At 36.8% G+C, this 13,295-nt stretch overlaps 1 protein-coding gene across 1 annotated transcript in view; it reads left to right on the top strand.

Moving 5' to 3' along the window:
* The window catches only part of LOC105208519 (semaphorin-1A), a 386,218-nt gene that overhangs the window by 817 nt on the left and 372,106 nt on the right, over window positions 1-13,295 (top strand). Inside the window, exon 2 of the mRNA XM_054226324.1 lies at window positions 4,349-5,975. The gene's annotated coding sequence lies outside the window, so the exon portion shown is untranslated. The remainder of the gene's footprint in view (window positions 1-4,348; window positions 5,976-13,295) is intronic.

The raw sequence follows: 13,295 nt of genomic DNA, 5'->3' as shown, positions 1-13,295 counted from the left end.
TAAGTTGTCAGTGCATACTTATAAATCACTTATCGCTCACCTGCTGCCAACTAGCAAGCACTAGTGCAATCTAATTGGTGAAATAATTAAGAATATTTGTACGTTTTTACATGGAAACTCGCTTGTTACGAGGCGCAATTGTGACACTCCAACAGGAATAACAACAGTAAAGGTGGCAGTAGCAGCGCCAGCAGCCTTTGTGTATTAGTGTGTGTGCGTGCGTGTGTGTTGTGAAAATTTTCCCATTGATTTTTCATTTCGTCTCCTGTGCGGGGAAAAGGGCTGCGCTTTGCGTTGCGGCTGCTCCCAACTACATACAAACATACATACATACATACATATTAATGGTCTCCTTGTTTTCTACTCCGGTTCCTGTCAGCGCACAGGGATGATAATTTGGATTTACGCCTTAGCGCTGTGTATTTATGTGTCTGTGTGTGATTGCTGAGGAAAATGCCCAAAATGAAATGGTGTACAAAATAAATATATATAATACATACATATGTATGTTTGAGGTCTACTTTTGACTGTGTAGGGTTGTGGCGTAGTTTGAGTGCTTGGGTATGCCAAATGACGGAGTAGTGCAATAAAAATATATATTTTTAGACTACAATCACAGTTTTTATAGTCATTTACACCGGTGTGCTCTAGCTGTTTCACAAGTTCAGTTTATGTTTCACAAGTCCATTTTAAGGAAGAAAGCAAGTTTTAGAGAAATTTCGTGTTTACAAAAGCGCTTAGATTTTGTACAGCGAATCCGCAAGCTCAAAAAATAAAAATAATACAATTTTCTGATATTTTCTATAAAATAAATTATTTGTTAAAATTTTCAAAAACAAAGCAAAATCCAAAAAATGCAAAATTATCAATCAAAGCATTTCCAAAAATCAAAAAAGTTTTCCAAAAAATGCAAAACTATCAAATATATCCCCAACAATCGCGCATTTGCTTATATCCTGATTCCTGAGCGAATTTTTCGGGTGCGGGTACTGTCGGCTACAATCGTTTGCGTCCCGAAACGAGCTAGCGTTAATAAAACCAAATAGCGGCAATGGCAACGAACCATGCATACTTGTGCATACATCGACGGCAAAACATATAAATAAATATATATTTACTTATATATATATATATTAATGTAAATATCTAAATATGTTTGCCTCGCAGTGTCCTCGTCCTAACCATACAGTAATACAGCGCGATAAGTATGTCGTTCAAATGTATTTACATACATTTACTGATATGCATATGTAGACGCATAAATATGTTTGCAACTGCTTGTTGTTGTTGTGGTTGCATATTTCGTTCGTACTCAGTTTCGCATCCTTATCGCTGGTTTGTATTTTGTGTGTTTACATAAATGTTGAAACTGAAAATCCAAAGGCACACACACACACACACACATACATACAGAAGCCTCTTTAAATAAACACATACGCACACACACCTGCTTTCTACATCTTGCATATGTGCACAAAAGTATCTGTCAAAATATCCTTGCCCCTGAAAGGCAACGTCACAAATTTGCTGCTATTTTCATCAACATTACGCTCAGCACGCTCCGCATGCATACTCTCTCTCGCTCTCTTTTTGTGTTGCCAATTGCGCTCACAGTGTGTTCCGTTGTTCTGTTGTTTTTTGCGTTTCGCTCATTTGTGTTATCGCTTCTTCGCCTTAATGCTTTATCCTTGTGCATTCGTTCATCTGCATCATTACATCCCTGTTTTCATGCGTTTATTATTGCTTTTATTTCATTCATTTCACATTTTCCGAACGATTTGCCCTACACTCGACCGTTTCGTTTGTCCTTGTCATTTGTTAATAGTCGCGATTTTGTGTTGATTTCCATAGGCGGGAGATTTTATGTTGGAATTTTTCTGAAAATATATTTAAGGGTTTCAAATTGAAAGTAGAAAGTATTTAGAGTGAGTTCTTGCAGTTCTTAAGGATCTCTTCTTAAGGATCTCTGTGGACATTTAATTTTTCTTATTGACGAATATCTACTGATTTTGAGCTATGAATTCAATCCTACAAGAGGTTAAACCTTCTCCTGATCCTTCCAAATCAATACTAAACCAATATTATAGCAAATTAGTTGCGTTCTATCAGTAGTTTTTCGAAAAAGTTTGAGAGCATTTAAACTCTCTTATTGAACCACATTTACTCCAAATGTTTCCATAATTCAATAAGTTGAAATCTTTAGTATCGTATCATTATAGAGGATAGGAGAAACCAAAACTCTTGACCGGTGTACTTAATGTGTGGCGATCTTCAATTCAATCTATATCTTTTCGGAATCCATGTAACACTAGTTTCTCATTTCATTTTCTATCGATTCATTGATTCATTTTTTGGTACATTTTGTGGTTTTGTAGGTTAGTTGGAAGATCTGGTTATCCACTTAGGAAAACTTGGAGATCTTCCAATAAAATAGTTTCTAAAACTTGGTCAGCTTGGTGTTTCGATTTTGAGCATTGTGTTTCGATATCTTCTTATTGTTTTTTATTAATCTAAATTGAAATAATAACATCATAATAAAAAGGAATCACGAATCTAGTTTGATGTAGGATAAAATTTTAACGAGGACATATTTTTCTTTGTATCGAAGTCTGTATTAGATTTTATCTTTTTGGAAGATTCTTGTCGATGATTTTATGTGAAAAGAGAGAGGTATATTACGCACTTTAGGATCCAAGGAGCTCATATAGTTGAAGTTGATATATAGATATTATTTCTTGTAATATTGAGAAATCTGATGATCCAGCGAATTTTAAAGTTTTCTTCTCCTCTAATAAAGGAATATAGAAAACTGTACAACTTTTTGTAGAAATACTAGCGATATTATCTTGAACTCTTACATATAGTCAAAAATTCAATATTTTTGACTTTTATTATATCCTGTTCTTCTTCTTCTCGAATACTTTCGCAGCTAAAAGGTTACTTTATATTAACCCCACTGATAAAATCTCTGTACTCACCTTCTTAAATACTATTTCTATACTTCGAACCAAAAATTAACCTACCTTCAGTTACCCAACACTGTTTCGCCTTTATCGCTTGCGCGCTCCACCACTTATGCGAGAGAGTGTTCTCACACTCATTGAGAGTGTTTATATCCTTTTTGTTGTTTGATTGTCGCCTTTGTGCCTGTCATTCCATTCCCAACACTGCAGTTGTGTGCGTGCAATTTCGTTTCGCTGCATTTCGTTTCCACAACATTTCGCTCGCCGTATGCCAATTGAAATGAACGAACCAGTCGAGTTTCGTACTTCCAGTCAAACAAACAGCAATGCAGTTAGAAACTGCGTGCCGTAGACACTCGCGTACAGATATCCTTTTTGCGGTGCTTGTATACAAACCGACATACTAAAGTGAAGTAAATGTGAATTTTAAATTTTGGGTCTGAAAATTTAAGTTTTTTGGTGGATTTTGTGAGTGGGTGATTTTTTTGGAAATAAGTGTTTTGTTGTGGAGTTTTTTGTATAGAAAAGGACATTTTTTTGTATTGAGAGCAGAAATATTTTGAAAGGCGTTTGTTGGATGCCGGCTTTAAAAGCTAATTGAACGTGTTTTTATGTGCTGAATTTTTTTGAAAAATCTGTTTTTTGGAATCAGTGAATTTTTCAAAATAAAAAAATTGTTAAAAAAAGAAGTATATTTTTAGGCGCACGGGCATTTAATGTGATGTTTTAATGGCAATTACAGCGTCTCGTTGTCGTAATCAGTGTTTTTGTGCAAAAAATTAATATAATGAAATTAATTAAAAAAAAGAAACGGTAGTTTTGTGTTAGATATTTTGATTTTTGTGCTTATTTCGCCTTTAATCAGCGCTGCTGTGTACTGCTGCTCTGCTTATACTACTTTTAGTGCTTTTTACTTATTTTTTTTTGTTTCGCTTTTGTGCTGTGCGCGCCTATGCCTATCAGCCAGCATGTTTCTGTATACAAAATGAATTGTAAGCGGCCAGTGTCTAAAAAATCGATAAAATCCGTAAATCTGCTAGGAAAAAGTGCCGCAATAAATCTGTAAACACAAAAAGCGCGTGAGCATACAGCAAGTAGCAATAAATAATAATCAAAGAAGTGTAAAAAAATATATTTTGTTTAGTGAAAAATGTGAAGCATCTGCATAATGTCACGCTTGTCTCCATTGAATGAATGTGAAAACTGCGTGTTGCACGTACAAGCCTGGCGCCGCCTCACGAGCAACATTTTTTTTGTTTTTTTTTTTTTTGCAAAAATAACTAATGGGTGTTAGCAACATAATTTTTATTGTGCTAATATGCATATATGATTAATTAGAAAAATATTAATTTTCTTAGCTCTATTTCTTGTTCTCTTCAAAGCAGCTGTAACTGTTTGTGATTAATTTTATTTTTTGTGGAAAAATAAAAAATACAAATTTATTGTGTAAAACAATGTAAAAAGTGCAGAAATGTTCTGATAAAGTGTGGAAATTCTTTGAAAAATTACAAAAATAACAGCAATAAAGCAATTGTTGTTGTTGGAAAAAAATATAAAAAAATCAACTTGCAAAACACACATGTGAATACAGTTAATCGCAGTCAACAATGTGGTGGCGTTAGTGTTGGCGCAGCGTTGAAGTGTCATCCTTGCCGGTTGGTGTAACATACAGTTTATATGTGGCGCGTGTGCTGCAGCTTATAACAATCTTAAAAAAAATACAACAACAACAATAAAAAGCATAAACATAAAATAGCAAGCATAATAGAGGATAACTACTGTATTCCGCTTTCAAAGCGGCGCTGTTAGTTTTGCATTCAGTTTGTTTCGGTTCAGCACGCACACACACATACACACATACAGTTGTTGTTATTGTTGTGTTTGTTGTTGTTGCTGTTGTGTGTTATTATCATTGTTTCGTCGGTTCGTGCAACGCTCCCTACAAGCGTTTCTTCGTTCTCCATCGTTCGTTCGTGTGTACCGTTTTTCGACATCTCCGTTTTTTTTTTAATACAACAACATACAGCTACAAAATAACGTTTTTCGCCGGTTCTCGTCCTCTACTGATTTTGCATTCGCAACGTTTTATATCCGATTCTTCTTCGTCCTACATCCTTGCTACACGTCCAGCTCCCGCAGCTCATGTACAAAGCTTTTTGTGTCGTTGAAGCGCCTCATGCTATGCAATAACGGTACAATAACTGCAAAAGCAGTCGCATAATAGTTGTTGCTTGTTGTTGGAAATTTGTCGTTATACACATACATACAAACATACACTCGTGTGTACCGGAAACTGCGAGGAGTAGTGTTAATTTTTTCGTCTGCTGCATACCGTTACACATAACACTCAGCAGGTCCAACGAACAGCCGGAAAAGCCATGCAGGCATAGATAGCGACAACCAGCAGACAGACAGACCCGCATAGTGCAAAAGATAGACAGTCAGTCGGTGTGACATCGACTCCTTACATACATACTACAACACAATAATTCGACGACGGTGGAAAAAAGCTGCGCATGAAGCACGGCACCCCAATCGCACCATTACTACAACAACAACAACAACTACCACTAAGGAAGAGTGTTATAAATTTTGGTCATATTCCAAAATACGTTTTTAAGTACTTGCAACAATTCGCTAGCAAAATTACAAAGGCCACATACGCGACAGTCGTTGCAGTTTGTAATAGCGCCGCGAGTGCTTGGTGTATTTGGTTGCTCGCCAATCGGCAACCCAGCGAGGAGTTATTGGAGGAGACGCACACTTACCACGTGCTCGAAAGCACTGCCGGTTACTACTTTAGCCGCTGTTCGTACGCTTGTCAGCGGTGGTCAGCATGTCCGCGACGACGACGACAACGACGCGTATCAGCTATTGAAATTCCGCTCAGCGCTCAATACTGGCAACTTTTATTTTCCGTTTCGGTTTTGCGACACACAACATTCGCTACTTTTTAACTGCAGAAAACAGAAAGAAAAAAACAGAAATAAATAAATGGGAAGCAACGGAAAGGTAAGTCTGACTTCCTTAAGTGATTTGGATTGTATTTATTTATAAACATTAGGGTGGGTTTAAATATGGGAAACAAGTGTTGTCGACTCCAATCCGCTATGGACTTAGTTATAAGTTATCGCATAGTTAGCCTCTATATGGTAATCCCGACTTCGGTTACTAAGGATCCGTCTTCCGAAAATTCGACTATTATGTCTCCTAGTGAAGGTCGAAGTCCTTCTAAGTTTGTACTCCGACTCCAAACCATTAGAGCATAATATATTTCGAGGACGCTCTTAAAAAATCCATATCAAACCTCCAAGAGTTTTAAAGCCTTGAAAAAGTTTCACACAAAATAAGTTATGCGGTATTCACGTTCCTCTAAAAAGTAAGCTGAACTTTGAATTTCGATTACAAAGATCCGTCTTGGAAAGTTAATTCGACTCGTCTTTTAGTGAAAGTCGAAGTTCTTCTGAAGTTCGTACTACGACTCCAAGCTATCTAAGCTAGACCATAATATATCCAGGACGCTCCTATCAAGATCGAACTTCCGACAGTTTCGAAGCCTTGAAACAGTTTCTCGAAAAATTAATTACGCGGTATTTGCGTTCTTCTAAAAAGTAAACTGAACTTTGAACCCATCTGGATACAACGTTATCACATCCAATGGAGTTTTATATTCTTAGAAATCTTCAAGAGTTTTAAAGCCTTGAGCCTTGTAAGTTATCGAAAGTTTATCCTCCATATGGTAATACTAACTTCTGTTGCTAAGGACCCGTCTTCAACTGGGAAGTAAATTCGACTCTGATGTCTCATAGTGAAGTTCGAATACCTTCTGAAGTTCGTACTATTGCTCCAAACTATCAAAGCTAAACCATAATATTTTGAAGTCTTCCAAAGTTCCTACTACGACTCCAAACTAACAAAGCTAGATCATAATGCCTTAAGGGCGCTCTTAAGAAATCAATATCGAACATCCGAGAGTTTCAAAGCCTAGAAACAGTTTCTCACAAAATAAGTCACGCGGTATTCACGAGCCTCTAAAAAGTGAACTGAACTTTGAACACTTCCTCCTCAATCGAGTTTAATATTCTTAAGAAACTCCGAACTGCCTTGAATCTTGTAAGTTATCGAAAATTTAGTCACCTATTTCTATCTAATCCTAATCCTAATCAAATTCGACTCTGATATCTCTTAGTGAAAGTCGAAGTCTTTCTAAAGTTCGTACCACGACTCTAAACTATCTATGCTCGATTATAAAGTTTCAAGAAGGCCCTTTGGATTGCGATATCCGACGGTTTTCAAGCCTTGACATAGCTTTCCATAAAACAAATCGGGTGGTATTTATGAGTCTAGTGAGAGTAATTTGAACTTTGAACCCTTCAAGACACACAACCCTCTGCTCTAGAATCCTGTTCAAAATTTATAAGTGTTGTCTTTGTGCTTGTTATTTACAGTTAAGTGAGTCGAAACTGTAATAATCCGTTAGTTGAATTCTTCAAAGACCACCCTAACGTGTTGAAAACATCTGTATTTGGCTTCGTGCTTACTTTTTTAAACAAATCCACATGAATTCAGTGTGCTTTTGCGCATTGAACTCATCATGCTGACTTCAGTGCTTTGCGTTACGTTTTAATTTCTTCCTTCTTTCAGCCGCTGCCCGCCCTGCTTTATGCAGTGTTGGCATACGGATTTTGTGAAAAAAAGCGTTTCGTCGCCGAAAATAAGGCACGTCTTTCGGTTTCGCAGCAATGCGATTAACGGCTTTGTGGCTTTTGCTATACAATTCACTTTGTTAATACTCGCAGGACATCGTGATTTGGTGGGTTTCTCTGTGTGTGTGTGTGACACTGTGTGTATAAGGTAAGCAGTGCATACAATTTACTTTGACAAAATGCGGTAAGGTAGTTTTTTAAGGCTGTGTCGCTTTCGCTCGTCTTGCAATGGGTTGTGAGTAAGGGGTTTTAAAGCTTTGCTTTTACTATTTATTCAATGAAATCCTACATTTTATTGCTTATTCAGTCAGTTTCTGTTTTTTTTTTGGGAGATTCGAAATTTTAATTTAAATGTAGTTTCAGTAAAGCTGAATGTGAATGTGGTTTTCATGAAGCCGAATGAAAACAGCGACATCTAAAAATTATTACTGTGAATTCTAAAGTCTCGAAAGTGAAATGAAGATATAGTGAAGAATTTTGTGCGAGTAGATCTGGCCACACACGATCCTATCATTCATAGACTTCTAGATTAATGTAAATTCTGTTGTCTCATATCTTTTATGATCTAAAAATGCTGTAAAAGAGCTACTTAAGATCTCAGTCGTACTCGATATATATCGTTATAGCCAATGTCCTTATATGAAAGCGTTTTTCATCAAATGTTGCTCCTGTCGACATGGGTGTCTCTAAGGATCTTGGGAGTAATAGCTCTTACAAAATTTTGTCATCTTCCTATTATTTCAAATCATCTATTTATCGCTTAAACGAAAGAATTTGCTGAGAAACTTGTACAGACTAAATGTTGTATCTCAAGTATTCTACATTGCTGACTGGTTTCCGAAAAACTCGTTCTTCAAATGATATGAATGATAATAATTGGGTTTTATAAATGGTGATCCATTTGGGGGTTCCATACTTTTTTTAAGAAAAAACTCAGAGAATCAAAATTTGAAGAGGAATGTTTATTATCATTCGAAAGAACATATTTTTTTTTGAAGATTATCTCTTTCAAATATTGGCCGCGGCTACTTCTCTGATGGTCCATCCGGTCAGTCCAATTTTCGATGACTCGTTCGAGCATTTTCACTAGTGACTGCCGAATAACCCGCGTGATGTTTTGCTCCAAGACCTGCATCAAAGCGGGGCTGTCCGCATAGACTTTAGACTTTACATATCCTGGAAAATACTAATGGTGTGTTATCACACGATGTCGGTGGTCAATCCACTGACCCAAAAACGCGAAATTATCTGTTCACCGAAGTGTTCTCTCAATAAATCAATTGATTGATGCGATGTGTGGTTAAATATTAGGTTATCATGGCGCGATAACGGTCACCTTTGACGGTTTGTTGAAAATATTTTTGAATTAAACTGAGGCCATTGCCATACCAAACATATTTCTTTAAAACTTGATAAGATTTGCTATTCATTGGTAAGATCTGTTAAATTTGTCATTCTTTTGATACTTTTACCTTCGAACGCAATTAGAAAGATTGATGATATAACGTAAATTTGTATGAGCTTTTGATTTTTAACCGCTTCCTTATTGTACTAGTATAATTTATTTATACCAGTTGCTTGCTCGATTCGCCAAGATAAGCGAGTAGCACTAGTCACAGATTTCGAATGATTCGAAGAGGGGATAAGTCATCCCAAAAGCTATATGTTCTAATATCTAATAATTCGCAGAGTGGTATAAGTCCGTTTTAATGAGCTCTTAAGTCCATTGAGGTTTGAGGTTATGTGACCATGACTGCTTATAGGGAGGACTGATGTAACTTCTAAGTAGATGAAAGGAGTGGTGTAGAAGTCAATTTCAATTTCATTAAACGATAATCTGCCTTAAACTTAGGATCTAAAACTTGGAAAAAGAAGTTAAAATTGTTGGAAATAAAAATTAAGAAGAAGCATACACTCAACTCTTTAGAAATCCACACAACACAACCACTTATGCTTTGACTAAATTACACTGTCCAAAATCAATTAATTTCAAATTCTGTTTAGATCAACTCCTCTGATAAACCACACTTAAATTGATATTAGAAAATGCTATAACTATCCACAAAGCAAGGCTTGAATTACACACATGCATGCCTGTCTACAAGATTTACGCCAACAAAAAGCCCACACAATAAATGAATAATTGAATTGAACTACCACAAATAACATAAAACTACTAAAGGTAACAATTTCCACTGGCTTGGATTACTCAAATAACGCTTTAAGGAATAAGAAATGAAAATAAAAAATTCAAAAAATTAAAAAAAAATATTAGAAAGAATTCAACACAAGCCGAGACGACAGAGATTCGTATACACTTTGTATGGATGAATTGTTTTGAATGGTTGATGGCAAGTTACATTGATAGCGCACAACAACAACAACACAAACAACAAGGCCACACAGACAGACAGGCAGTACACACACATATATAAAGATTGTTTAATGTATGAGCACATGAAAGAAAGAAGAGCTGAGAAAAAAAATGTTCAAGAAGAACGAAACTCTGAAAGACCGAAAAATCAATCAGAGATTATTTGAATGTTTTTGTTTGCTGCGCATGTGTGTGTGCCTCTGTGTGTTTGTTTGCGTCTGCTGTTGAGCATGTCATTGTGAATTTGGTGCAGTCGGCCGCACACACAGCAAATGCTTGACGCTGAAGTGCTGTTACTGCTGTTGCTGCTGTGGCTGTGGCTGATTGTATCAAGGCGAAGAAGTCAAGTCAACTCTCCGCTTGTGCTTTGCCAAATACTCGCAGAGTTGATTTTTTGGAAAAGAAAATGTTGGCTGTTGTTGTTGTCATTTTCATTGTTGTTGCCAAAAACACACAGAGTTGATTTTTGGGAAGAAATTTTATCGTTTTTGTTGTTGTTGTAATTTTTGTTATATTTTTTGTTGTTGTTATTTTCATTGTTGTTGCCAGACACACAGACAGTTGAATTTTGAAAATTGTTTTTGTTTTTATTGTTGTTGTGTTTTTATATTCTGATTTTTTGCTGTTGTAATTTTTGTTGTTGTTGTTGTTAACCGACTCATATAACATGTTTCGTTGCATGTTTGAATCACTTCTTGTTCCGCTTGGTCAGTCACATTTGTTTACATTTTTTTTGTTGTTTTTGTTGTGTAGTTGTGGTCCAGAAGATGTGACTCTAGCTTGACTGAATACATAAGCCTACTTAAATATATACTTGCGTATATTTTTGTATTATAATTCCACTTTGTGGCTGACCACAGGCCTATAAATCCATAAGAATTCGCTTAATCTCAGCTGAGTGTCTTATGGAGTACAACATACACAACAACACATATAAAGAATGACACATGAGTCGCGGCCAACTAACTACGAGTATTACTTTTGTTGTTTGCGAAAAAAAGCAAAGCAAAATCTCATACACTCAATTACTTATCGGCAATTAGTTGCGGCTTGAAGAGCATGAGAGAGTAGCACACACGCTGGTCATTGCCCATTTAATTGGCTGGGTGTCTATAAGTATTTTTGCATGAGTGTGTCCAAATTGACAGCCACCGCTGTTACTTGTGCTCATATGCGCTAGGTAAGCGTGATATTCTTGGTTTACTACCTACCAGCAAGCATCAAGCGATCAAACTACCTAGCTCTCTACATATCCGCTATTTATTTAGGTACTCTCCAATCCCTCTTTCTCGGGATAGCAATGCGCACTTTGTGCTGTTGAGTGGTTAAATTAACTGACAAAGGAAAAAAGTGAATGCGCAGTAAACCGCAAATGAAAGCTGGTTTACGATAGTAAACGCCGCTAAGTAAATTTGGATGGTGGCTGTGCTATGTTGAGATATGTATATGCTGTGTTATGTTATACTGTTCTATATAGCGCCATGATATACATAGGTTATACTATGTACTATGTTATGCCGTACCGTGGTATGTTATGCTATGCTATGTTATGCTATGTCATGCCTTTCTATATTGTGTTATGTAATTCTGTTACTCACAAGTAATGACAACATTTGCGAGACAAAGTACTGCATGTCGAGTCAAAAAATAAGCGTGTGTCTGCCGCCTAACGACCAACGACCGGCTTGACAAACATTTCTTGGCCATATCAGATGTCAGTGACAGTGTTGGCAGACACTATTGGTAGGGTAGGTGACTGTGACGGCGACGGCGCTGGCGGCATTTAGTAAACAAAGGAGAAATATCAACGTGCCTAAAGTGGCTGCAGTTGGCATTAGGTGCGCACAACTAAACAAATGCCATTGATGCGGGTGCGAGTTTCAATATACAGTGGTGGACAAAAAAATGTGAATGGATAAAAAATAGTGGAGTTTTTTGGGAAAAAATAATAAACAAATTTTTGGTAAAATTGTGAATTAAATGTTACAAATTGACACAGTCTGGCAACCTTCATCATCTCTAAAAATCGCGTATCAGAAATATTTTGGTCTAAATTTAAATAAAATCGTTCCAATAGTAACCCCTTGTTTTGGGGTTATCCCGAAAAGCGAAGGACACTGGTTGACATCCGTCTCTCTCTCACTCTTTCTTCCAAAATTTGTTAAGTAACTGTGCTGTAATGCCTTAAACCCCGAAATATGGTCATAGAACGTTGTCGGGTTGCCAGTACTTGGATAGCTGAAAATCAGGGACCTCTCTGGTAACGCAGATCCGACTGTAGTTGGAACCGGAATTGATATACGGCAATGTTTTTGGTAACAAGGTTTCCATCCGAGGTTTACATGTCATCTATTCCTATAATAAACAGTTCACAACATTGTAATATTGGCTTATCTCAATGATCTTTCATTCTCTCGAAATTTTGCCGAGTTAATAGTTCTTAACCAGATAAAAATCTATGTCCGTTCCGATATCGTAAATTCGACTGTTGTTGGAACGGGTATTGAATTACTCCGATGTTACTGTTAACCACGAGGCTGAAATTTTTTAGCGTTAAGCTAACATAAACAAATTCGAGCTCTCGAGTTCACGCGATTGAGGATCCGGAATATTCTTCAACTAGGAAATCGCAGTCCATTTTTTTAGACTCGTTTGGATGTATCCTAAGAAGATATTTGGTCCTTAATGGCAGAAGTTTCTTTGAGTTTCTGATTCAAGATCCCTCCGTTAAGCTATTCTGTCCTTCTTGGTATACATTTCACTGTATTTTCTTGAGTTTCTGACTTAAGAACCTTCCGATAGAGTAACGATTCCTGTATTAAAATATGTTGGTTATTAGCTTTGTACATTCCTGACTCAATAGACGTCATTTCGGGATTCCCTATCTATGTCGCTTCGTTATACTTAAGTGTAGAGCCGCAACCTCTAGTAAGAAGCATTCACTCACTTCCTCATCTTCCACTATTGCCTCGCCTCAAATCTACAATAATATAAATGCCACACAGCAGAGCCCTACAAAAAACCAAACCATACGACTGCGTAGCACGTAGGGGGTGCTAACGAGCCTCCTAAACCATTGTTGAGATTATATTTCAAATGTTTAAGCTGCCTAAATAAACTAGACAGACGAAATAGAGAAGCATAAGACGACGACGACGTATGTAGTTGAATGACAAAGTCATTGACGAAGAAACAGCTAGCGGCAGATAAAAAAGACGGACAAAGCTCTGGAACGTTTGCAAGAAAGTTAAG

The sequence above is a fragment of the Zeugodacus cucurbitae genome, chromosome 3, assembly GCF_028554725.1.
Source record: "Zeugodacus cucurbitae isolate PBARC_wt_2022May chromosome 3, idZeuCucr1.2, whole genome shotgun sequence".
In the NCBI taxonomy this organism is placed as follows: domain Eukaryota; kingdom Metazoa; phylum Arthropoda; class Insecta; order Diptera; family Tephritidae; genus Zeugodacus; species Zeugodacus cucurbitae.
The sequence above is the reverse complement of the archived record's forward strand: the minus strand, read 5'-3'. Positions and strand labels throughout refer to the sequence as shown.